Here is a 26,883-nt window from a genome sequence, read left to right on the forward strand (position 1 = left end):
TGTCTCCTACATCATTTAGGGGCCCTTCTACTAAACTTCATTAAGTGCTGACACATGCTTAATGCTGGAAAAACGGCCTAGCGCAGGGCGCAGTAAAGTATTTTGCTTTAATTTTACTATATTTGCATGCTAATTGCACAGTATTTATTTTTTTACATTTTTGGGGGGGAGGGAGTGTGTCAGGGGCAAAGAATGGGCCATGGAAGTGCAATTCAGCTAACGCGCTGACATCCACATGCACTAACCAAATAACGCTAATCTAACAGAGAAGGTCTTAGCGGAGGCGGTAGAGGCTCCTGCATTAATATTTTTCAGTGGCCGCCTGCTAATCTTAACAGTAGCGAACAACCAGAAAATGAAATAATGGAAGAAGGCCACATTTACGGCCACACTTGAAATGGGCGTAGCACACAGGAAAGTCCTACGTCAGGACGCGCTAAGCCCATTTATTAGCGCAGATTCATAAAAGGGCACCTCAATCTTTTTCTGGGAATTTCTCTGGAATTCATTGACAGAGAATGTGGTGAAGGCGGTTAGCTTAGCGGAGTTTAAAAAAGGTTTGTACAACTTTTAAAAGGAAAAGTCCATAGACCGTTATTAAATGGACTTGGGGAAAATCCACTATTTCTGGGATAAGCAGTATAAAATGTTTTGTACTTTTTTGGGATCTTGCCGGGTATTTGTGACCTGGATTGGCCACTGTTGGAAACAGGTTGCTGGGCTCGATGGACCTTTGGTCTTTCCCAGTATGGCAATACTTATGTACTTATGCACTTATCCCCCTAAGTGAAGATCTTGGGATCAGCGGATCTTACTGTGTGGATGGCATACGGCTGATTCATTACACTGAGCCTCAGCGCCGTGATCTGAGCTGACGTCTTGTCCGTGTAGCTGAATTTGCAGACTGGCTGCCACTTCAGAAACTGAAAATGAGTTTCTTTAAGTGGGAGGCTGTGTGGATAACCAGAAAAAGCAGTCCAATTACATTATCACTTTCTGATTCCTCTAAGACCCTCCCTGCCTATTTTGGATATAATCATTGATGCAAATTTAACATTCCATACATTTCGAAATGACCAGGAGCCTCTTTCTTCTTTTTAGGGTTATCAATAGAAATCAAACAAAATAAAACATGGAAAAGAAAATAAGATGATACCTTTTTTATTGGACATAACTTAATACATTTCTTGATTAGCTTTCGAAGGTTGCCCTTCTTCCTCAGATCGGAAATAAGCAAATGTGCTAGCTGACAGTGTATATAAGTGAAAACATTCAAGCATTACTATGACAGTAAAATAGATACTATTGGAGATTCTATATGGAATGTTGCTACTATTGGAGATTCTACATGGAATGTTGCTATTCCACTAGCAACATTCCATGTAGAAGGCTGCGCAGGCTTCTGTTTCTGTGAGTCTGACGTCCTGCACGTACGTGCAGGATGTCAGACTCACAGAAGCAGAAGCCTGCGCGGCCACATTGCTGATCTACAAGGGCCGACTTCTACATGGAATGTTGCTAGTGGAATAGCAACATTCCATGTAGAATCTATAGAAATCAAACAAAATAAAACATGGAAAAGAAAATAAGATGATACCTTTTTTATTGGACATAACTTAATACATTTCTTGATTAGCTTTCGAAGGTTGCCCTTCTTCCTCAGATCGGAAATAAGCAAATGTGCTAGCTGACAGTGTATATAAGTGAAAACATTCAAGCATTACTATGACAGTCTGACAGGGTGGAAGGATGGGGGTGGGTCAGAGGTATGCATGGGGACATCAAAGCATATCATTGATATTCTAACAGGATGGGTGTGGATAGGTGAGGGGTGGGATGATCAACAGAGAAATGCAGCTTTATGGTTTATAATGGGCTAGGAACCCCAGATCCTTGTTAAGTCCTTTTTGTTGGGTGTTAAAATATTCAATCATTCTGACTTCAAAGGTCTTACGTTCCTGTATTGTTTTAAAGTTACCTTTCAGGATTCTCACTGTGAAGTCACTGGTACAGTGTCCTGGTCCTGTAAAATGCTGACCAACAGGTGTGGGAACCCTACTGGCACCAGTATTGTTCATATGATGTCTATGTAAATTGAATCTTGTCTTAAGCATCTGGCCTGTTTCTCCAATATAGCATCCTTCGTTACATTTTTTACACTGAATGATATATACCACATTGGAAGATGAGCAAGTGAAAGATCCCTTTATGTTGAATATCTTTCCTTTGTGGATGACTTTGGGGTCCTGTGAAATATTTTGGCATAGTTTGCAACTGGATAAATTACAGGGAAGTGTGCCCTTCTGTTCCTTTTCAGTCTGTGATGGAAGTTTACTTCTGATTAGCTTGTGTTTTAAGTTGGGTGGCTGTCGGAAGGCCAGTACTGGTGGGGATGGGAATATCTCTTTCAGTAATTCATCCTCCTGGAGTATAGGTTGTAGATCTCTTATGATTTTCCTCAGTTTTTCCAGCTCTGGATTGTATGTCACTACAAGGGGGATTCTGTCTGTGGCTTTTTTCTCCTTGTACTGTAGCAGATTCTCCCTGGGTGTTTTGAGGGAGGAGGCAATATTCTTGGAGATTATTTTGGGGTTGTAGCCTTTCTGTTTGAAGGATGCAGTCAGGCTTTTAAGGTGTCTGTCTCTGTCCCTGGGGGATTCTATTGTGAACACGGCTACCACGCTCCTCTTCTTTTTAGGGAAAATCCAGTCCATCCGCCCTTACATGGAAAAGAAAGATCTTCATTTATTCCTTTGTTTGTTTGTTCTTAGTCACCTGGATTACAGGAATGCTCTTCCTGTTGCTATCACTCTGCATTTAATGTCTCAATTACAACATAATTGTTCATTTATTGTGATTTGTTAATCATCTCTACAGAGAGCTTGAGGCAATTTACAATATCAGTAAAATACCAGGCCAGTAAAATCATCAAAACCCACCCACACTCCCACCCCTAAATTCCATCACATGTCGTTACATAAAACCCCTGCATAACATAAATAAAAGTATGCCATCTTCACCCCAAAAGACACCTGGCACAGCCTTACCTCCTGGTGTAGACCATCTGGGGGTTTATCCCACCATACCTCATTCAAAACTCAGCCATGGAACTATTATGCCATGCTCAGTATCTCATCGGGTAACCCCATTTCTGAAGGACCATCATTGGTCTCTGTACAACTAGGATGCAATTTAAAATCTTTATGCTGGTGTTTAGAGTTCTGCTAACTAATCCCCCACTTTATCTTGTCTACTTGCTTGTGAATTATACAATGACCTGAATTGTAGAATCTAACGACCAGTATATGCTGGATGGACTTGGAACGTACCCAAAGATGGAATTGGATGCAATTGTTTGGTTGTCCGCGATGTTTCCTCTAAGGAGTGGCCTGGAGTGTGCAAATGTTTTTTCGTCTGAGCAACAAATCTTAAAAACCAACAATTTTTGAGCGCCAGTATATTAGCAATGAATTTCTGTATATAGCACAAAAAAAAAAACATTTTTAAATCTGTGACTGATGCTCCTAAAATGTATGAGCAATCGCTGATGCGCTTCACTTAGAGGGAATATTGGGTGTAAGCAGGGTCAGCCCAAGACAATCTGCTGCCTGAGGCGAGGAATGAGTTGCCACTGCTCCCCCACCACCGCCCTGCCATCTCCCCCCTTCTTTCCTCAGCCCCCATCCACCAATTTACCTTTTCTTTCTCGTTTATCCAAAGCTGGCGGCAGCGATTCCCAGAGGCTGCCCTGCGACTGGTCCCAGCCTCTTCTCTCTACTGCAGCCTTCCTCAGAGGCATTAGATAGAAGAGGCCAGGACCAGTGGAAGAGCAAAATCCTCCACTGAAGGACCCCCCCCCCCCCTCCAAGTGCCCGAACAGCAACACTGGGCTAACCTCCATTGTTTGGTTCCACCACCTTGATATCATTTTTATTAAGGATTCCCAGAAGATCAGAACAGACTTGCTGAGCTCTTCTCTGGGGTAAGGTAAGGCCGAGGGACCGCCCGTGCTGTGCTGGCAGTCCGCAGGCTGACCGACTGTGTGGGATGGAAATTGGAAGGGTTCCTTGGGCACTAGCTGTTCTAGCTAAAAATAAAATATAATTCTCAGGGCCGGGGGGGGGGGGGGCGGGGTTTGGGTTGGGTTACATTACAGAAGGCGATGGATGGACAGGAGGGGGGTTGGGTTACAGAAGGCAATTGATGGACAGGAGGGGGAGGGTACACACAGCCTTTTTTTAGCCCATAAAATAAAAAAAAAAAGAAAGGGGAGGGGTGGTGATAGTCAAAACAGGAGGGGTCATCAAGGGACGTAAGAGGGAGATTTCAGAGTGGGGGGGGGGGGGGGGTAAGCAAGGGAGACCCAGAGAGGAGGGGGGCCAGGGAAGCAAGGGGTGATGTCCAAGGAGATTGAAGAAAACAGGAGATGGGGTGTCCCTATCTAGTCCTTTATACGGACTTTAGTTGACTCAAAACAATAGGAAATGCTAAAGCAATAGCAAAAGATTACTCAAAGCTGTTCCAGTTGGATAGGCATAAGTATATAAGTAATGCCACACTGGGAAAAGACCAAGGGTCCATCGAGCCCAGCATCCTGTCCACGACAGCGGCCAATCCAGGCCAAGGGCACCTGGCAAGCTTCCCAAATGCACAAACATTCTATACATGTTATTCCTGGAATTGTGGATTTTTCCCAAGTCCATTTAGTAGCGGTTTATGGACTTGTCCTTTAGGAAACCGTCTAACCCCCTTTTAAACTCTGCCAAGCTAACCGCCTTCACCATGTTCTCTGGCAACGAATTCCAGAGTTTAATTATGCATTGGAGGAGTGGCCTAGTGGTTAGGGTGGTGGACTTTGGTCCTGAGGAACTGAGTTCAATTCCTGGCACAGGCAGCTCCTTGTGACTCTGGGCAAGTCACTTAACTCTCCATCACCTGCTGCATTGAGCCTGCCATGAGTGGGAAAGCGCGGGGTACAAATGTAATAAAAATGAATATTTTCTCCGATTTGTTTTAAATTTACTACACTGTAGTTTCATCGCATGCCCCCTAGTCCTAGTATTTTTGGAAAGCTTGAACAGACGCTTCACATCCACCTGTTCCACTCCACTCATTATTTTATATACCTCTATCATGTCTCCCCTCAGCCGTCTCTTCTCCAAGCTGAAAAGCCCTAGCCTCCTTAGTCTTTCTTCATAGGGAAGTCGTCCCATCCCCGCTATCATTTTAGACGCCCTTCGCTGCACCTTTTCCAATTCTACTATATCTTTCTTGAGATGCGGCGACCAGAATTGAACACAGTACTCAAGGTGCGGTCACACCATGGAGCGATACAACGGCATTATAACATCCTCACATCTGTTTTCCATACCTTTCCTAATAATACCCAACATTCTATTCGCTTTCCTAGAAGCAGCAGCACACTGAGCAGAAGGTTTCAGCGTATTATCAATGACGACACCCAGATCCCTTTCCTGGTCCGTAACTCCTAACGTGGAACCTTGCATGACGTAGCTATAATTCGGGTTCTTTTTTCCCACATGCATCACCTTGCACTTGCTCACATTAAACGTCATCTGCCATTTAGCCGCCCAGTCTCCCAGTCTCGTAAGGTCCTCCTGTAATTTTTCACAATCCTGTCGCGAGTTAACGACTTTGAATAACTTTGTGTCATCAGCAAATTTAATTACCTCGCTAGTTACTCCCATCTCTAAATCATTTATAAATATATTAAAAAGCAGCGGTCCTAGCACAGACCCCTGAGGAACCCCACTAACTACCCTTCTCCATTGTGAATACTGCCCATTTAACCCCACTCTCTGTTTTCTATCCTTCAACCAGTTTTTAATCCACAATAGTGCCTTAAAAGGTGGAGGACAAACGATTTTGTTTTCTTTTTTACTTATTTGATAGCTTTTTAATTTATTTGAAAGCTTCCCATATCTAGATATAAATATCAGGAAATAAAAATTGAACATCACTAAAATAGCTAAAAAATTATTATAGCTGGTAGAAACCACAGTTATAATCTCTGTATTTTGTGCTCATTTTTCTACAACGTTCTATACTATACAGAGATGGCCAAATTTCAGTGAGAATATCCTGTTTCTTGATCTTAACTGTTGCTGTAATCTGCTTTTGGGAAGCCTGGTGTTATAACGATGGAATATGCTGAAATTAAATGGAAGTAAAATTAAACTCTTCTTTCATTGGGACACATGGAACCACATCTGCATCTGATGTCTGTTTTGGTGACCCTTTACTAGGTGAAAACATCTCTGCACAAATACAAGGGGGTGAGGGGGAGTCCCTATAGTCAGAGTATTTTGTAGAGTACAGGAGAAAATGCATTTCTGTTTCTCATGTACTGATATTGCACTGCTTATAGAGCCTAGCTTTCTTGGATGGGGGGGGGGGGGGGGGGGTCACCATTTCAGTTTTTATGAATGTTTTTTGTGGTCTCCCTATTTTGTACCAGGTGTGTTTCTGCATGTGCCTAGACCAATCGTTCTTAACCAAGGAAGCACGTTGTGGACCAGGAGCATGCTATGGCCGGCCTACCCTTCTGGCGCCTATTTTACAAAAGTCTGCCCCCCCAGACGTCAAAACCTAGCTATGCCTCAGATATGGAAGTCAACTATATATGTTTTTGGAGATTGGTCAACCAGTACTGCATACGGTACTCAACAACTACTACTACTTATCATTTCTATAGAACTACTACACGTACACAGCGCTGCAAACAAAACATCTGAGGTAGGCCCTGCTAGGCAGAGCTTACAATCTATTTAAGACAGACAAACGGGACAAATAAGGGATTAGGATTATGGGACTGATTATTGAAGAGGTGAATGAGCAGTTAAGCGTTAAAAGCAGCCTCAAACAGGTGGACTTTTAGCCTAGATTTGAGTAGGGCCAGAGTTGAAGCTTGATGTATTGACTCAATAAGTCTGTTCTAGGCATATAGTGGGACTTGATAGGGACGTTGCCGAACTATCACTCCTGGCTCGGTGACAATATCATGAGTTACAAGGTGGGTCCAGCCTGGCACTCCGGAAAACACATCTTCTTTCTGGCATACCAACTGCTCTAGGTCGGCCTTCTGTGAGACGGAGAACAGGTTGTCAAAATGGAACTTGCAAGGGTCCAGATTCTGTTGGGACTTCCGGGCCAAAGTCATCTCTTTGGACCTCCGGGCCAAAGTCATGGGGACCCACTTCTTCAGCAACTTAATGTGGAAGACCTTCACCCTTTTCCTCTTGTCAGGATTGAAAGCAACATATGACCACCAGTAACTACTAAAAACTAATCTGTTCAAAAAGGCATACCCTAACGATCCAACTTAAATGTCCTAACTCTGCAACAGGAGTTCCCAGGGAGGAGCGTAGGGAGAGATACAAAAGGAGAAGTACTGAGGAGCTGCTGAATGAATGCATTTGTAAGTCAGTAAGAGGAGTTTCAACTGCATCTGGAAATGGCATGGTTGCCAATGCCGTGATTTTCCGCGGAATTGGCTAGGGTTTTTGAGCTGCCCACTGGCGCTTTCTGACAGTCACGGGTTGCGACTTTTTGGGCGTTTTTTTTTTGTATTTTTGAGCGGCCACTAAACTTGGTTCCTTCCAGCTCTGTCTCAACTGTCACCCTATTGGTCAAATTTGGAGTGTGAGATGGGTGATGAGGTCATCAGCTGATACCTCATCACGCATTGTCGCTCTGGAGGAGAGAGTGCGTAGCAGCAGTTGGAGCAGAGCAGCCACGTGGGAAGAGGAGAGGAGGCAGAGCAAGTGTGCCCGTATGCACGGGTGGGACCCCCCGCCCCTGCCCCTGCTCCTCAGATAGTCTGTTCAGCAGCTTGGGCTGTTTTGGGGCTCCCTTTTGGGTGCGGGTTGGGCTGGGAAATTTTTTTTTCATTTGGCAACTCTGGGAAATGGATATAAGCCAACAGAGTGACTGGAGGAGAGGGGATATGTGAGTGTAGTAACATTGGTGGAAGATAAATCGTGTAGCAAAGTTTTGTAGTTGCAGAGTGGATCAACAGTATACAGTTCTCCAATTTATTCGTCATTCTTTTCCAAATCATTTCTAGCATTCTATTTGCTTTTTTGACTGCCGCTGCATACTGGCAGCTGGCTGGCTGGTTCCACCCTCCTTCACCGGAGACCTGCCCATTTTACCATAGGTCAAAGTTCCTGCAATGCTAAACCACTTGGGTTTTTAAGATAGAAGAGGAATTGGCATTTTTCAGTGGCCCCTTTTTCCAAGACGTATGAGCTGTTTACTCGTATAAAGGTTTCGAAAACCGCCACCTTTAAGTGGGGTTTCAACTGGGAAGAAGCCAACGCATGGTATGGGCTGCTAGAGAGCGTCCAGCCCCCAGTAGAGCAATATATTCAAGCTCTCTAAATACAGCTTTTCTCCATCAGTTCCCAAAACATCATGAGCTGGAAATGATGCCCAGGCAAGACACTGCTGCACCTTTAGTTTGGTTTGGCAAGAGCAATGTAAACAGCGAGGCTGAGAAAGATGCAAGTTTGTGTAGAGACTTGAAAATCAGGTGCAGAGAGTGGTGGGAACATAAACCTAACTATGAGAGAAGGGGGAGGGAACAAAGCCCCTCTGTTCACCCCAGCTGGGGAAGAAGAGTGAGAGAGATGGGTCATGGAAGGGCTGGGGGGGGGGGGGGGGGGCGAGGGCGTGAGGTGAGCTCACATGCGGGAAGATTGTAGCGATTGGAATATGTCAGCTTTGGAGACGTGTGTTCTTTATGCCTTTGTATTTTGTTCGCTTAGGGCCCTGTTTACTAAGCTGCGCTAGCGTTTTTAATGCACACTAACCATGTAGACACCCTTAGGAATATTATAGGCTTCTACACAGTTCGCATACGCTAAAAATATTAACACGTCTCTAGCGTGGCTTAGTACACAGGGCTCTTTGGTTTCCTTCTCTAATATTTCACTGCATACAGTGGGGGAAATAAGTATTTGATCCCTTGCTGATTTTGTAAGTTTGCCCACTGACAAAGACATGAGCAGCCCATAATTGAAGGGTAGGTTATTGGTAACAGTGAGAGATAGCACATCACAAATTAAATCCGGAAAATCACATTGTGGAAAGTATATGAATTTATTTGCATTCTGCAGAGGGAAATAAGTATTTAATCCCTCTGGCAAACAAGACCTAATACTTGGTGGCAAAACCCTTGTTGGCAAGCACAGCGGTCAGACGTCTTCTGTAGTTGATGATGAGGTTTGCACACATGTCAGGAGGAATTTTGGTCCACTCCTCTTTGCAGATCATCTCTAAATCATTAAGAGTTCTGGGCTGTCGCTTGGCAACTCGCAGCTTCAGCTCCCTCCATAAGTTTTCAATGGGATTAAGGTCTGGTGACTGGCTAGGCCACTCCATGACCCTAATGTGCTTCTTCCTGAGCCACTCCTTTGTTGCCTTGGCTGTATGTTTTGGGTCATTGTCGTGCTGGAAGACCCAGCCACGACCCATTTTTAAGGCCCTGGCGGAGGGAAGGAGGTTGTCACTCAGAATTGTACGGTACATGGCCCCATCCATTCTCCCATTGATGCGGTGAAGTAGTCCTGTGCCCTTAGCAGAGAAACACCCCCAAAACATAACATTTCCACCTCCATGCTTGACAGTGGGGACGGTGTTCTTTGGGTCATAGGCAGCATTTCTCTTCCTCCAAACACGGCGAGTTGAGTTCATGCCAAAGAGCTCAATTTTTGTCTCATCTGACCACAGCACCTTCTCCCAATCACTCTCGGCATCATCCAGGTGTTCACTGGCAAACTTCAGACGGGCCGTCACATGTGCCTTCCGGAGCAGGGGGACCTTGCGGGCACTGCAGGATTGCAATCCGTTATGTCGTAATGTGTTACCAATGGTTTTCGTGGTGACAGTGGTCCCAGCTGCCTTGAGATCATTGACAAGTTCCCCCCTTGTAGTTGTAGGCTGATTTCTAACCTTCCTCATGATCAAGGATACCCCACGAGGTGAGATTTTGCGTGGAGCCCCAGATCTTTGTCGATTGACAGTCATTTTGTACTTCTTCCATTTTCTTACTATGGCACCAACAGTTGTCTCCTTCTCGCCCAGCGTCTTACTGATGGTTTTGTAGCCCATTCCAGCCTTGTGCAGGTGTATGATCTTGTCCCTGACATCCTTAGACAGCTCCTTGCTCTTGGCCATTTTGTAGAGGTTAGAGTCTGACTGATTCACTGAGTCTGTGGACAGGTGTCTTTCATACAGGTGACCATTGCCGACAGCTGTCTGTCATGCAGGTAACGAGTTGATTTGGAGCATCTACCTGGTCTGTAGGGGCCAGATCTCTTACTGGTTGGTGGGGGATCAAATACTTATTTCCCTCTGCAGAATGCAAATAAATTCATATACTTTCCACAATGTGATTTTCCGGATTTAATTTGTGATGTGCTATCTCTCACTGTTACCAATAACCTACCCTTCAATTATGGGCTGCTCATGTCTTTGTCAGTGGGCAAACTTACAAAATCAGCAAGGGATCAAATACTTATTTCCCCCACTGTACATATTCTACATTGAACCTCTGTTTAGTGTGCTGCTGCGGCAGCTAAGAAAGCAAATAGAATGTTAGGTATTATTAGGAAAGGAATGGAAAACAAAAATGAGGACGTTATAATGCCTTTGTATCGCTCCATGGTGTGACCGCACCTCGAATATTGTGTTCAATTCTGGTCGCCGCATCTCAAAAAAGATATAGTGGAATCAGAAAAGGTACAGAGAAGGGTGACGAAATTGATAAAGGGGATGGGACGACTTCCCTAATAGGAAAGGCTGAAGCGTCTAGGGCTCTTCAGCTTGGAGAAAAGACGGCTGAGGGGAGATATGATAGAGGTCTATAAAGTAATGAGTGGAGTGGAACGGGTGGACACGAATCATTTGTTTACTCTTTCCAAAAATACTAGGAGGCATGCGATGAAGCTACAAAGTAGTAAATTTAATACAAATTGGAGAAAAGTTTTCTTCACTCGACGTGTAATTAAACTCTGGAAGTCGTAGCCAGAGGATATGGTAAAGGCGGTTAGCTTAGCAAGGTTTAAAAAAAGGTCTGGACAGCTTCCTAAAGTCCATAGACCAGTATTAAATTGACTGTGGGGAAAATCCACTGCTTATTTCTGGGATAAGCAGCATTTTTATTTTTGTTGCATTTGTACCCCGCGCTTTCCCACTCATGGCAGGCTCAATGCGGCTTACATGGGGCAATGGAGGGTTAAGTGACTTGCCCAGAGTCACAAGGAGCTGCCTGTGCCGGGAATCGAACTCAGTTCCTCAGTTCCCCAGGACCAAAGTCCACCACCCTAACTTTTTTGGGATCTTGCCAAATATTTGTGACCTGGATTGGCCACTGTTGGAAACAGGATGCTGGGCTTGATGGACCTTCGGTCTGTCCGAGTGTGGCAATACTTATGTACTTATGTACTTGGGGATTTCCAGTTCATTCTTTTCTTGCCAGTTACATGTTTCTATTTGGATAAAGTAGCGTGGTTGCCATGTTAGTCCAGCTTAGAGGTAATAAATTGTAATATTTATTACCTTTTAAAAATATATTATTTATGCTTCTCTTTATAATTTGTGGTTCCTTATTTTGTAGTTGGCCAGGCTTTGTATTTACTACTGAGGGTTTTACTAGAGTTTAGTTTCTGTACAGGGATCTCTAGCAGTCCTGTAGTGCTGTTATAGGGCCTGGTATGATTCTGCTGTGCTGTCTTCTCATTAGGGAAATGCACTCGTTTTCTAAGAAAATAAAACATACAATAACAATCTTAGGGGTATGTTTACCAAGGCGCGTTAGCATTTTTAACGTGCCTTTAAAGGTAAGGTGTGTTAAACGCTAACCCAATACGTTCCTTTAGGAGCGTTAGCGTTTGACGCGCATTTGCGTTTAACGCACATTAAAAATGCTAACGTGCCTATAGCGCGCCTTTGTAAACACAGGCGTTATTGATTATGTATTCTGTCAATTATAACAAGTTACATATCACGATCAAGCAATACCACTGTAAACCTGATGTTGAATAGAGTCTCTCTATAGTCGATGACCTAATGTTTGTTACAATCCAATTTATTACTCAGGAACCTTCATGCAATACCATAATTTATTCTTCTTTACCATGTATGCATGCACATGGTGTATATATATACCGTGATCTGTTCCATATATGTTATGTTCCATGTATGTATGCACCTTAACGCAATACCATTTATAATTCTGTTACCCGGAAATGGCAACCACCATTATGGCAAATGTAAGCCACATTGATCCTGCAAATTGGTGGGAAAATGTGGGATACAAATGCTACAAATAAATAAAATAAATAAATAAACCACCTGTTCACATATCATCAAGTAACAATCTACCAGTCAGTCATAACAGCCCTACTCATAAAAACTCATTACTATAATCCCCACAAGCCCCCAAGCTTCTTCAACGACTCAAACCTATCCAAATGCCTCTTGAAATAAATGAATTTTTAACCTCTTTCTCAAGAACATACAATCCTATTCTAAACACAACCCTGGGGGGAAAGAATTCCACAGGTCTTGTTCAGTTATCACTGAAAACATTAAGCTTATTTCCCTTAGAGACACTATCATTTAACAGCATCTTAAGTGTAATTCTTGACGAAGAACATGCTTAACATGGCGTATACTAGTTCGACATTCAATCCAGTTTAAAAATAAATGCTAATTTAAACCACAACCGGTACCTTTGTAACGTGGGTGATAGATCACATTTATTCAACCCTCTAATATGTCTTATGACCATATTTTGAATTGAACTATAGACAGTAAAGCAATGCATATGAGAAACTTATCAATATACTATTACTTGAACCCAATCACATCAGAATGCAAGTGTAAGGAAGCTGTGTCAAGTCCTGGTGATCAGAATGTAATTGATGGACCATCCTCAAATGCAAAAATTACATCTGAACAACCTTGGAGCCATGAGGATCGAAGGTTAGACCTGAGTTCAGTCATATCCCAAGATCCTTCACCATTTGTTAAATCACTCAATGATCATCACCAAGATCCAAGATAGCCACCTTATTTCTTACCTTCTCCTTAGTCCATAAAGCCTCTGTCTTAGCCATATTCAACTGTAATGTACGAATTCTAAACCAATTTTGTATGGCCATCAGAAATGATCTAATCTTCCTCAACCTCTCCTCCAAGTCTTCACTAATGAGGAACAAAATTTGAACATCATTTGCAAACAAACGACATTGCAATCCTGATGTCCATAGGAAAGTCCCTAAAGATAGTAAACAAATATTGCTCCTTCCAGCACCCTCGTCTTCCACAAACCAAGGGGGAAGGGGAGGGGGAGACCTTTCTTAATGCTGAGCGGATAAACATTAAGAAAAATCAAAGCCCAGAAAATGTTGCCAAAGCATGCTATTCTCCCTGTTTACTAAGCCGCACGGCATTGCCCGCATGGCAACCCGGAACTACTGCTGGCCCAACGCGGCTGCCAGTGTTAGGTCTGCCTTGAGCGTGCACCATTTCCGACACTATGGAAAATAATTCCGTAACTTCTAGTCTGGCACTAACCTGCCAATAATTAGCACTGCCCGGTTACTGCTGGGGTACTGCGGGACCCCTTACTGTCACCTCTATGGGTGGCGGTAAGTGCGGCCCCCGCATGGCTATGAGGGGGCCGCACTTACTGCATGGCCATGTATTTTTTAGGTATTTTTTACCCACTGCAATAAAAAGGTTCCTCGCGTGGGGCAAAAATGGTCCCCCCCACTACAGCAGGGTCCTTTTTACAGTACCCCAAAGTGAATGGGCCGTGTCGGCATTAGCGCATGGCAGCTACTAGTGCGACTTAGTAAACAGGGGGGTATATTAAATTAGCTACAACCCCCCCTCCAAAAAACCCCCCGAAAATGCTCTCAAACTTTCAGATAAAGCCATCAAAGCAGTCTGTAAGACCTGTCAATACTGGCTACAAGCACAACCCCACTTCAGTAAAGTTAGGCGATAACTCACACAGAAAACGTGAAGATTCAACAACACTCTTTTTAGAGGGAGGAAAGGGATCTCATCCGACTGTGGCAACCGGAACACACATTTCTTGGAAGCCCACAGTGAAAAAGTCATCACTGATCCCAAAAACCTCCCAAATACGGATTTTTAAATATTTTTTGAGGTTTTTCAAAGAAAGTTTTTACATGCAAATGAATCATACCCTATTTTTAATTTCAATATCAATATCAATTTTGTGCTTCTGTGTATGCACACACTGTACAGCCCATTCTGGCAATGTTCCAATGAAAAAACCCCAGGACTTATCTTAATCCTGCAGTGTCCATGTAGCAGCCGCGATATTTTAGCTCTACTCAGTGTGGGTCCCAACAGACCCGTTTCGCAGTAGCTTCTTCAGGAAACCAACTGGTACAGGCTGCGCAGTCAGACTGCAAACATGCTTTTGCTCTTCAGCAATAGCGGAGCAGCCATGTTCGCAGTCTGATTGTGCAGCCTGATATTGAAATTAAAAATAGGGTATGATTGATTTACATGCAAAAACATTTTTTGAAAAACCTCAAAATATATTTAAAAATCCGTATTGGGAGGTTTTTGGGATCAGTGATTATTTTTTCACTGTGGGCTTCCAAGAATTGTGTGTTCCGGTTGCCACAGTAACATAGTAGATGACGGCAGAAAAAGACCTGCACGGTCCATCCAGTCCGCCCAACAAGACAAACTCATATGTGCTACTTTTGATTTGTACCTGTCCTCTTCAGGGCACAGACCGTATAAGTCTGCCCAGCACTATCTCCGCCTCCCAACCACCAGCCCCGCCTCCCACCACCAGCTCTGGCACAGACCATATAAGTCTGCCCAGCAGTATCCCCGCCTCCCAACCACCAGCCCCGCCTCCCACCACCAGCTCTGGCACAGACCATATAAGTCTGGCCAGCAGTATCCCCGCCTCCCAACCATCAGCCCCGCCTCCCACTCCCGGCTCTGGCACAGACCGTATAAGTCTGCCCAGCACTATCTCCGCCTCCCAACCACCAGCCCCGCCTCCCACCACTGGCTCTGGCACAGACCGTATAAGTCTGCCCAGCACTATCTCCGCCTCCCAACCACCAGCCCCGCCTCCCACCACCGGCTCTGGCACAGACCGTATAAGTCTGCCCAGCACTATCTCCGCCTCCCAACCACCAGCATTGTCATATGGCCCCAAACATGGCTGTCTGCACAATGGCTTAGGAGTACTTCAGGTCTTTGAAGCAAATAGAGAATCTACAGAATCCTTACCATTCCTCGATCATACTAATACTGCTGCTTTAACTATAACAACTCTCTAGGATGAGATCCCTTTCCTCCCTCAAGAAAGAGTGCTGTTGAATCTTCACGTTTTCTGTGTGAATACTGGCTACAAGCCATCCATAATATATAATCAAAGGGCAACTTCTCAAACAAAATGTGTGCTAAATTTTAAAGTGCAATACACTTTCACAATCTATTAAAGAAGGTCCACCTGTGAGCAAAAAAACAAAACACATAAAAAAAAGAAATCTCTATTTACTATTGTAGCCACACAGTTAATTTCTTAATAACTATCTTCTGAATCAATTCAGCTTTTAAACGTGGCTCTGTCCCAGAGACCTGACTTGCTGAGTTTTGTGTCCTGCTTCAAGGATTCAGGAACTTTCTAAGTGAACTTGCCAGTGAAAGGGCTGCTGTGGAAGTTGCCTCTTAGAAAAAAAATTCTCCCCAGATTGGTACAGTTTTCACAACTGGTTTTTCCGCATCTTCCTCAACAGCACCACAAACCACCTCACATTCTTTTGCAATGATCCTTCACATTATAGTTTTCTTTTTCATCTCAGAAACAAATATACTCCCAAATTAAAAAAAACTGAAAACCCTCCCTCCACCTCCAGCCCCCTTACAGCCCATTTACTGCATCTGTGGGTTCGCCATGTCATAGTTCAAATGGGGCAGGAGTGAACCCAGGTCACACCTCTGGAGCCACTGTGCCATCATCCAAAATGGGGGCAGAAGCAATCTTAGATCCCTTTTGCCCCTCTAGGTCCAGTCTTCAATATGTCCCTGAAACTGGTGCAATTTTGCTGGACAGCCAAAATTTGGAAAGAAATTGGAAGAATAAGATACCGTTTCAGAATCACAGTAAGTTATGCTAAATTAATCATGGCTCATTTACTCATAAAGAGATCATAAGAACATAAGAGTAGCCATACTGGGTCAGACCAATGGCCCATCCAGCCCAGTATCCTGTTTTCTAAACAGTGACCAAGCCAGGTCACAAGTACCTGACAGAAACCCAAATCATGGCAACAAATCCCAGGGCAAGCAGTTGCTTCCCATGTCTGTCTCAATAGCAGACTACAGACTTTTCCTCCAGGAACTTGTTCAAACCTTTTTTAAACCCAGATATGCTAACCGCTGTTACCACATCCTCCAGCAAAGAGTTCCAGAGCTTAACTATTTGTTGAATGAACAAATATTTCCTCCTATTTGTTTTAAAGGTATTTCCATGTAACTTTCTGGAGTGTCCCTTAGTCTTTGTACTTTTGGAATGAGTAAAAAAAAGTCTCTTTTCCAAGCTGAAGAGCCTTAACCTCTTTAACCTTTCCTCATATGAGAGGAGTTCCATCCCCTTTATCATTTTGCTCACTCTTCTTTGAACCTTTTCTAATTCCGCTATATCTTTTTTGAGATACGGTGACCAGAACTGAACGCCATACTCAAGGTGCGGACATACCATGGAGCGATACAAAGGCATTATAGTATTTTCGGTCTTATTCACCATCTCTTTCCTAATAATTCCTAGCATCCTGTTTGCTTTTTTGGCCGCTGCCGCACACTGAGCAGAAGATTTCAACGTATTATCTACAATGACGCTTTGATCTTTTTCTTGAGTGCTGACCCCCAAGGTGGACCCTAGCATCACATAACTGTGATTCAGATTATTCTTTTACTAAGCTGCGGTAGGACTACCACACGCCAAATCGACCTTACCACCGGGAGAGCACGGGTGCCCGGCGATAGTTCTGAAGTCGGTGTGCAGTTTTCAGCAGCACAAAATAGTTTTCTATTTTAAACCGTGGGGGGTGGGGGAGGGGCGTTCCCATTGGTAATCGGCAGCGGGGCCACATTGCCATGAGCTGCCTGATGACCGCATGAGTAACGCGTGAGCCCTTACTACCAAGTAAACAGGTGGTGGTAAAAAATGGCCCAGCGAAACGCCGATTTCACACACCCACACTAGCGAAGGCCACTTTTTACTGCAGCTTAGTAACAGGACCCCAAAACGAACAGACTACCTCGCTGACTCAGCAGAATCATTCAAAATGGCGTACAAAGGGGAGAATGAAATAAATACATACAAAGGCGTGGCGGAGTAGGCCTAGTGGTCTGAGTACTGGTCTTGACGTCCAGAAGTACCTGGTTCAAATCCCGCTGCTGTTCCTTGTGATCTTGGGCAAGTCACCTATGGAGTCTTTTACAAAATGTTTGTAAGCCCAACGTGGGCTTACCAAACTAAATCGGAACTACCACCGGCCCAACGTGGCCGCCAGCGGTAATTCTGCATCAAGCACGTGCCATTTCCAGGGGAGGGGGGGAAAGAAAACTCCTGGAAATGGCTTGTGTGGCAGTAATCAGGCATCAAGTCCTCTTACCGCATGGCCATGTTCGTCTGGGGGCTTTTTGCCTGCTGCGGTAAAAAGACCCCTGGAGCGTGGAAAAAACAGCCCCTGCTGCTAGTGCAGGGCAGGGGCATAGCCAGACCTTGACAGGAGGGGCTGAGAGCCCAAGGTGGTGAGGGGGCACATTTTGGCCTGGCTCACCGCCGCCACCTCCGCCCCCCTGTGGTCACTACCGCCTCCCCACCGTCGCCCTCCTGCTGCTGTTTCCGCCCCCCCCCCCCGCTGCCGCTCTCTATTTGTCCCACGCTGGTCTCACATTGCCCGGCGCCCTGTTCTGTTTTCAGTCGCTGTGCACGCTGGTTTTAATGAAACTGAGCAAGCATGCTCAGTTTCAAAATGAGCACACACAACGACTGAAAAAAAGGACAGGGCGCTGGGCAATGTGAGACCAGCGCGGGACAAACCCCCACCAGTCAAACCGGGGGCCCCAGAGCCAATTTGGGGGGCCCAGGCCCCATGGCCCCCCATAGCTACTCCACTGGCGCAGGGCCCTTTTTCCAGTGCCGTTCCTAGGGTGGCTGACACCCGGGGAGGATCACTGATGCCCCCCCCCCCCGGGTGCGGCCTGACCCCCCTCCGGCGAAAGGACACCCCCCGGGTGCATTTTTACCTGCTGGGGGGGGGGGGGGGTGCCGCGCGCCTGTCGGCTTCACTCGTTCCATGCTCCCTCTGCAGAGGGAGCACGGAACGAGTGGCACCCCCCCAGCGGCATGCACCCGGGGCGGACCACCCCCACCGCCCCCCCTTAGTATGCCACTGCTTTTTTTTCCACAGCTTGGTAAAAGGACCCCTTAACCCTCCATTGCCTCAGGTACAAACTTAGATTGTGAGCCCTCCTGGGACAGAGAAATGAATGTAACTCACCTTGAGCTACTACTGAAAAAGGTGTGAGCAAAATCCAAATAAATAAAAGTGAGGAAAACATGTGGATCATGACTCATGGAATTCTCTCCAAGCTCTCTGCAGGTATGTGTTTTCTTGGGGAGGAGGGGGGTGGTGGAGTTGTCTCTGGGTATGTCTTTGAGGGAGGGAACGGGCAGATTTGTTCATGGTTTTCCTCTTACATGTGACCTCTCCAGAGACAGCATAGGGGAATCTTCTGGGCCTAGATACGGATGCTGTCTTTAGCCGCAGGGTTCTGATTGAATATGGGGACTAGCCAAGCACGTGCATGGAAAGGAGTGACCGAGTTGTTAGAGCAGTGAGCTGAGGATGATTATTGTAATGTTTATTTACTGGGTTTTCCAGTTCAGTTAAGTAATTACATAGGCTTCAAGTTTTGCTTAATGTGTCTGCTAAATTAATTTTGAATGGTAATAAATATGACTCAAAATTTTAATTTGACTTTTTAAAATTTTATATGGATTGAGTCCTGGGTATTCAGTAGGAATGATTACCATATATTGACCATCTCGAAGCCTGCGATCTTCACAGGAGCTGTTCTTGCCTCCCCCTTCTCGTACATGTTGTCAGCCGATTAGTACATAAAATGGAACGTTATTTGGAAAAGCCTCTGAACTCTGGAACAGTTTGCCATTTAATCTAAGAAAATATTTCACATTGTTTATGCTTTAGGAAAGCTATAAAACATGGCTGTTTCAGAAATATTTGCTTTATTGATTGAGGAACTGTAATTATTGTCTTGCTGTAACCCGTTTTGAACTTGATGGTTAAGTGAATTATAAATGTTAATATTAATTTAAATTAAGTAATTTTCATCCTCCATTACCTTTGGTACAAAACCAGAGATACCTGGTTGAATCGCTCCGAAGATTCAGATTAAGAGTTGAAGAATCAGATTTAAAGTTAATGTGTCCAGCGTAGATTTGAAACTCAAAAAGTCTTCACAAACTGAAGAAATATATAGCATGCAGGACTTTTATTCAGTGCTGGCACCATTTCTGTTTCTTGTTAAAACTGATTCACAGTCATAACCGTTGCCATACTGGAACAGGCCGAAGGTCCATCAAGCCCAGCATCCTGTTTCCAACAGTGGCCAATCCAGGTCACAAGTACCTGGCAAGATCCCAAAACAGCACAATACATTTTATGCGGCTTATGCTAGAAATAAGCAGTGGATTTTCTCAAGTCCATTTTAATAATGGCTTATGGCCTTTTTTTTTTAAAGGAAGTTATCCAAACCTTTTACCACATTCTCTGGCAATGAATTCCAGAGTATAATTACATGTTGAGTGAAGAAATATTTTCTCTGATTTGTTTTAAATTTACTACTTTGTAGCTTCATTGCATGCCCCCTAGTCCTAGTATTTTTGGAAAGAGTAAACAATCATAGTAACATAGTAAATGACGGCAGATAAAAACCTGAACGGTCCATCCAGTCTGCCCAACAAGATAAACTCATTTTACACGGTATGTAATACTTTATATGTGTATCTGAGTTTGATTTGTCCCTGCCTTTCTCAGGGCACAGACCGTAGAAGTCCGCCCTGCACCGGTTTTATTCTCCAAATACCGGCGGCGTCACCCAATGTCCGCTAAGATTCCATAGACCCAATCAATTCACGTCTACCCGTTCCACTCCACTCATTATTTTATAGACCTCTATCATATCTCCCCTCTCCTCTCTTTTCTCCAAGCTGAAGAGCCCTAGCCGCTTTAGCCTTTCCTCATAGGGAAGTCGTCCCATCCCCTTTATCATTTTCGTCGCCCTTCTCTGTATCTTTTCTAATTCCACTATATCTTTTTTGAGATGCGGTGACCAGAATTGCACACAGTATTCGAGGTGCGGTCGCACCATGGAGCGATACAAAGGCATTATAACATCCTCATTTTTGCTTCCCATTCCTTTCCTAATAATACCTAACATTCTATTTGCTTTTTTTGCTACTGCCACACACTGCGCAGAGGATTTCGACGTATCGTCAACGATGACACCCAGATCCATTTTCTGGTCGGTGACCCCTAATGTGGAACCTTGCATCATTTAGCTATAGTTCAGGTTCCTCTTTCCCACTGGCATCACTTCGAACTTGCTCACATTAAATGTCATCTGCTATTTGGATGTCCAGTTTCCTAGTCTCGTAAGGTCCTCTTGTAATTTTCCACAATCCTCTTGCGATTCAACAACTTTGAATACCTTTGTGCTTCCCATATCTAGATCACTTATAAATATGATAAAAAGCAGCAGTCCCCCTTGGAATTTCTGAAACTGAGACCAAAGGCAATACAACTTGGAGCTTTGTTTTGGCTGAACTTCCCCTGCAAGTGCGTGATAAAACTTAATTCAATTAAGTATGTATTTTTTGAGGCTAATCATTTAAACTCTTTCTTGGAGGCAAAGCTGAAAGACTTACACCCTCCATTATCAGGAACATTAATAACTTCAATTCCATAAATATTGTATATTGCTTGGTATGCTTATATCAGCCTCCATTTGTTAGATTTTGAAGTTGTCTTCAAAAAGTTGAAATATTTTCCTGAAAATTGTGATAATTCTCCCCAATATTGTGGACTATAGACGAGTAATGATCTTCTTGTTACTATAATTTTCCTTTTTTTCTTTCTTTAATGTATTTTCAAGAAATTTACCAAGATACTAAATCGTCTTTATCTGTACTCAAGATATCATGCTTGAATGTATTTTGAACTATATATATATATATATATATATATATATATATATATATAAAAAAGCAGCAGTCCCAGCAAAGACCCCTGGGGAACCCCACTATCTACCCTTCTCCATTGAGAATACTGACCGTTTAACCCTACTCTCTGTTTTCTATCTTTTAATTTTTTTGGAAATTTGTTTATTAGAGCTCAAAGATACAACAAACACAAACATAATACAACATTAGAAAACACACCAAGCTGAGTTCAATTCTGATCATTAGTCTGCAGGCGAAAGAAAAAGGTCTAAGGATTTCCACTTTTGAAGAGCAGAGGTATGTCCGGCAAGAGAAGTTGCTGCAGTCTGTTCGTACTTGCTGACCTGAACATGTTTACCTTGTGGGAAAGGAGAAACAGAAGTGACATGATACAAACAGACATTCAAATATTTGAAAGGTATTAATCCACAAACGAACCTTTTCCGTTCACTGGGATAAACACAAAGGTATCCTGTTTGGAAGGAATGGTTCTGTGGAATCTTAGCAGAGATTGGGTGGCGACGCCGGTAATTGGGAAGTGAAACTGGTGCTGGGCAGACTTCTATGGTCTACACTCCAGTGGCGTAGCCAGACCTGACATTTTGGCTGGGCCCAGAGCTAATATGGCTGGGCACTATATATATATATATAGGCATGAGTAGTGCCCCCTACTTCTAGCATTTTTCCTCTCTCTCCCTCCTTTCATCCAGCATTTCTCCTGTTTCTCTCTTCATCTGACCAACCAGGGTCTCCCCCTTGCTCCCCTTCCTTCTCCCCAACAGCTTGTCTCTCCCCTGCCCTTTTCCATGTCCCCTCTTTCTCCCACCATCTTTCCATTCATCTTTCTCTCTGTACCCCTTTTCTATCCAGCATCCCAACTCTTCTTTCTTTCCATCCAGCTTCTCCCCTTTCACCTCCATCCAGCATGTCCCCTTTCTCTCTCTCCCTTCCACCAACATCTCCCCTCGCTCTCCACCTTCTGTCCAGTGTCTCCCTCCTTTCATCCATCTCCTCTCTCTTCCTCCTTTCATCCAGTGTCTTCCCCTTTTTCTGTCCCCATCCAACATCTTTGATCTCTTTCCCCCCCCCCCCCCATGCAACATACACTTTCTGCCTCCTCCCCTTCCAAACAAAATATTTTTTCTATGCTCCTCCACCCAGCATTTTTTGTTTTCACATACCTTAGTTCCCCAGGCACCCAAACGGCTGCTGAGATCAGCCACGGAGCTCAACCGCATCCCTTCTACACGCTGTCACTGTGAGCAGCCTCAGCGAAAGAAGAAAATGAAGCGCGGGGCCGCATGCCGCAGCAGCCTTCAGGCATGCGCTGTTGGTCTGCCAGTCCTCGGAACAGGAAATTGACGTCAGCGGGGGCAGAGGACGGCAGAGCCGAGAGCGCATGCCTGAAGGCTGCTGCGGCTTGCGGCCCCGCGCTTTATTTTCTTCTTTCGCTGAGGCTGCTCACAGAGACGCAGCGGCGGCAGTAGCGGCGGAGGATCATCTCAGCGGGAGACTTTCCCGCTTTGGCGGGAGTGCAGGAGATGACCTGCCAAAGCGGGAGTCTCCTGCTGAATGTGAGAGACTTGGCAGGTAGGTGGGTGGGCGGGCCCAAGCCCACCCAGGCCCACCCGTAGCTACGCCCCTGCTACACCCTGATCGTAACTGAATAGATAGGGATGGGCTGGAGTGTAAATTTTAAGGGGCTTTTACGTTAACTTCAGAACTTTTAGTACAAGAACAGTGCTGGGCAGACTTTTACGTTCTGGGCCATGAGAATGGAAAGGACAAATCAAACTCAGATATACATATAAAGTATCACATACCATGTAAAATGAGTTTATCTTGTTGGGCAGACTGGATGGACCGTTCAGGTCTTTATCTGCCGTCATTTACTATGTTACTATGAGGGGCATAATCGAACATCGCCGGCAAAATAGTTCGCCGGCGATCTATTTTGGCGGCAGCGCAACAGCTGGCCGGAACCGTATTATCAAAATAGATGGCCGGCCATCTTTTTTTCTGATAATACGGTTTAGCCCGGCCAAATGCGAGAGTTCTCTGGGTTTGAGATGGCCGGTTTTGTTTTTCAGCGATAATGGAAAAAAATGCCGGCCATCTCAAACCCGGCGAAATCCAAGGCATTTGGTTATGGGAGGAGCCAGCATTTATAGTGCACTGGTCCCCCTGACATGCCAGGACACCAACCGGGCACCCTATGGGGCACTTTAAAAATTTTTTTAAAAATACAAAAAAAGCTACCAGGTGCATAGCTCCCTTACCTTGGGTGCTGAGCCCCCCAAATCCCCCCCAAACCCACTCCCCACAACTTTACACCATTACCATAGCCCTTATGGGTGAAGGGGGGCACCTAGATGTGGGTACAGTGAGTTTGGGGGGGGGGTTGGAGGGCTTAACATTTACCACCACAAGTGTAACAGGTGGGGGGGGGGGGGGATGGACCTGGGTCTGCCTGCCTGAAGTGCACTGCACCCATTAAAAACTGCTCCAGGGACTTGCATACTGCAGTCAGGGAGCTGGGTATGACATTTGAGGCTGGCATACAGGCTGGTAAAAAAAGATTTTTATTTTTATTTTTTTAGTGTGGGAGGGGGTTGATGACCACTGGAGGACTACGGGGAGGTCATCCCCCATTCCCTCCAGTGGTCATCTGGTCAGTTGGGGCACCTTTTTGAGGCTTGGTCGTGAAAATAAAAGGACCAAGTAAACCCGGCGAAATACTGATTAACGCCGCTTTTTTTTTTTTCCATTATCCGCGAAAGCCGGCCATCTGGTAGCCATGCCCATGTCCGCCCATGTCCCGCTTTTGCTACGCCGCCGACACGCCCCCTTGAACTTTCACTGGCGAGGCGACGGGAAATCGGCAATGCTGTCAAAAAAGCCGCTTTCGATTATACCGATTTCGCCGCTTTTGAGAGATTGCCGGCCATCTCTCGATTTATGTCGGGAAATGGCCGGCGATCACTTTCGAAAATAAGCCTGCATGTTACCCGCACAGCCGCCATATCGGTGTACCCAAACAAATCTATCAGCTGCTGCATCCTTGTTGGTAGTATTTTTATTTAATCTCAGTTATAGAAACATGCCGGCTTGTGCAGCATACAGATGTACACAAAGGAATAGTCAGAACGGAATAACCTTTTATTGGTTAGAGTAATAATTAGTTGTAAATTGTAAGCAGTGTATCATTTCGAGGGACTGGTTATAGGGACACCCTATCACTTGTCATATTGGTGCTGAGATTTTTTCACTTAGTAAAGGGCCACCATAACAGACACCATGTCATGAGAATCAGGTGCTCGACATTCAGAGTTTTTAACTACAAAAGTGTTTTTAAACCTTAGGGCTTCTTTTACAAAGCCTTGATAGCGATTCCCATGCGGCAAATGAAAGGAAGCCCATAGGAATTGAATGGGCTTCCTCTCATTTGCAGTATAGGAATCATTAGCATGGCTTTGTGAAAAAAAGCCCTTAATTAGGTTGAAACCTGGGAGCATTTAAAATCTTTTTTTTTCCTGTGCCTAGATAAAAAAATGAAAGATGGTATGTTGGAACTTGCTCCTTTTGTTTTGTGGAATGTAGCGGTATATTATAAAAATGCACTTGATATTTTTAATTACCACTACTCAAAAGGGAGGTATTGAAAATGAGGGAAGCAGTTCCTTCAAGCAGAAGTCCAGATGCAGTTTAAATGTGTCAGTTCTGTTATATATATTTATTTCTTCGTAAAATCTGTTTGGATGTAAATGCAAGCAGCATAATAAGTTCACATAAATTTAAATTATTTTTCACTGGAAAATAAACCTGTTGGCTGCCTGCTATGTGAATATTCCGTCACTGTTTCATTATTGCTATCAAGTATTACATATTTTGGGCATTTGCTTAAAACTTTGACTGGATAGACCGTATGGGTCTTTATCTGCCATCATCTACCATGTTACTATAGTCTTAATTCTTTTATCTAGACCTTACGTAGTATTGCTTTTTAAACCCAAAGGTGAAACCTACGGGTGATTGAACAATTAGGCATAAAGGGCTAGATTAAGTATATGATGCCTGAAAATTCTACATGGAAAAAAATACGCCTATGTGTATTCTCTAAAGTATGCCTATGTTTTATAGAATAGGCTTAAATATCCACGCAGTATAAAGAATTACACGTAGAACCTATAAAATAATGAGTGGAGTTGAACGGGTAGATGTGAAGTGTCTGTTCACGCTTTCCAAAAATACTAGGACTAGGGGGCATGCGATGAAGCTACAATGTAGTAAATTTAAAACGAATCGGAGAAAATGTTTCTTCACTCAACGTGTAATTAAACTCTGGAATTCGTAGCCAGAGAATGTGGTAAAGGCGGTTAGCTTAGCAGAGTTTTAAAAAGGCTTGGACGGCTTCCTGAAGGAAAAGTCCATAGACCGTTATTAAATGGACTTTGGGGAAAATCCACTATTTCTGGGATAAGCAGTATAAAATGTTTTGTACATTTTTGGGATCTTGCTGGGTATTTGTGACCTGGATTGGCCACTGTTGGAAACAGGATGCTGGGCTCGATGGACCTTTGGTCTTTCTCAGTACGGCAATACTTATGTACTTATGCACCTTTCCATGTGACCAAATTTAGTTGAGGCCATTTAGGCCACATTTTACTTGGTGTAAATCCCGATGTCTAAATTAGGGACAGAGCGGTTGTATTTTATAACAATGCACATAGATTTTAGAAGTGCCCATGCCCTGCCTATGGCCACACCCTCTTTTCAACTGTGTGACTTAGAATTTGCGCACACCATTGTTACAGTATATGCATAGTGAGTTCTGCGTGTAAATCTTAATTAGTGCTAATTAGTGCTGATAATTGCTTGTTAACATCCAATTGACAGCGCTGATTAGCTAGTTAACCAATTAAAGACTAACTCAAAATAACCTGTTTTTTTTAAGCTGGGCCCTAGTATTACCATATTGAAAATGCGTCCATACGATGCCTTTGTGGTCATGCTCCACTAATAAGTTAAACGATTAGCTTTCTTAGAAGGATTATATAACCTTTGGATGCTTGACTAGGAACACAAACACACACTTATTTATACAATATCACAATTCCTCATGCAAAGCCACAAAACAACCTTTTAAGATGGATAGTGTTCACAATGAGCTCCTTTCATTATCCACCAGAAAGAAGAGATAAGAGCTCTCAGTTTTGGCACAGTATAAGTCATCGCAAGAACACAATATAAGAAAGCCAATGGACTGCATTAGGGGCTTATAGCCCGTTTAGATATGTTTAAAAAAAAAATGAGAGATCTGCATGAAACAAAATATTTATTTTTATAATTTTGACTTATACAATCACTTGTCCCTGAAACATGCTCAAAACAGAATAATCCATTTGTGTATCTAAAATGTAAACTTTTATAAAAGAGATGAGGTGAGGATGTGATTCCATGTGTCCCAATTAAAGGAGAGTTTAATTTTTCTTCCATTTCATTTCATTGTATTCCGTCTTTATAACACCAGGCTTCCC

General features: G+C 44.0%; 1 long non-coding RNA gene across 1 annotated transcript; it reads right to left on the reverse strand.

The window, feature by feature from the left end:
- Nucleotides 1-1,790: 1,790 nt before the first annotated feature.
- Nucleotides 1,791-12,119, reverse strand: LOC115473806. Its single transcript, XR_003942756.1, has 3 exons — nucleotides 12,033-12,119; nucleotides 11,810-11,812; nucleotides 1,791-1,802 (listed from the first exon to the last, which is right to left on the reverse strand). It is a non-coding gene; the product is annotated as an uncharacterized LOC115473806 (long non-coding RNA).
- Nucleotides 12,120-26,883: the final 14,764 nt, after the last annotated feature.

This window comes from Microcaecilia unicolor, chromosome 7, assembly GCF_901765095.1.
Source record: "Microcaecilia unicolor chromosome 7, aMicUni1.1, whole genome shotgun sequence".
Taxonomy (NCBI): Eukaryota; Metazoa; Chordata; class Amphibia; order Gymnophiona; family Siphonopidae; genus Microcaecilia; species Microcaecilia unicolor.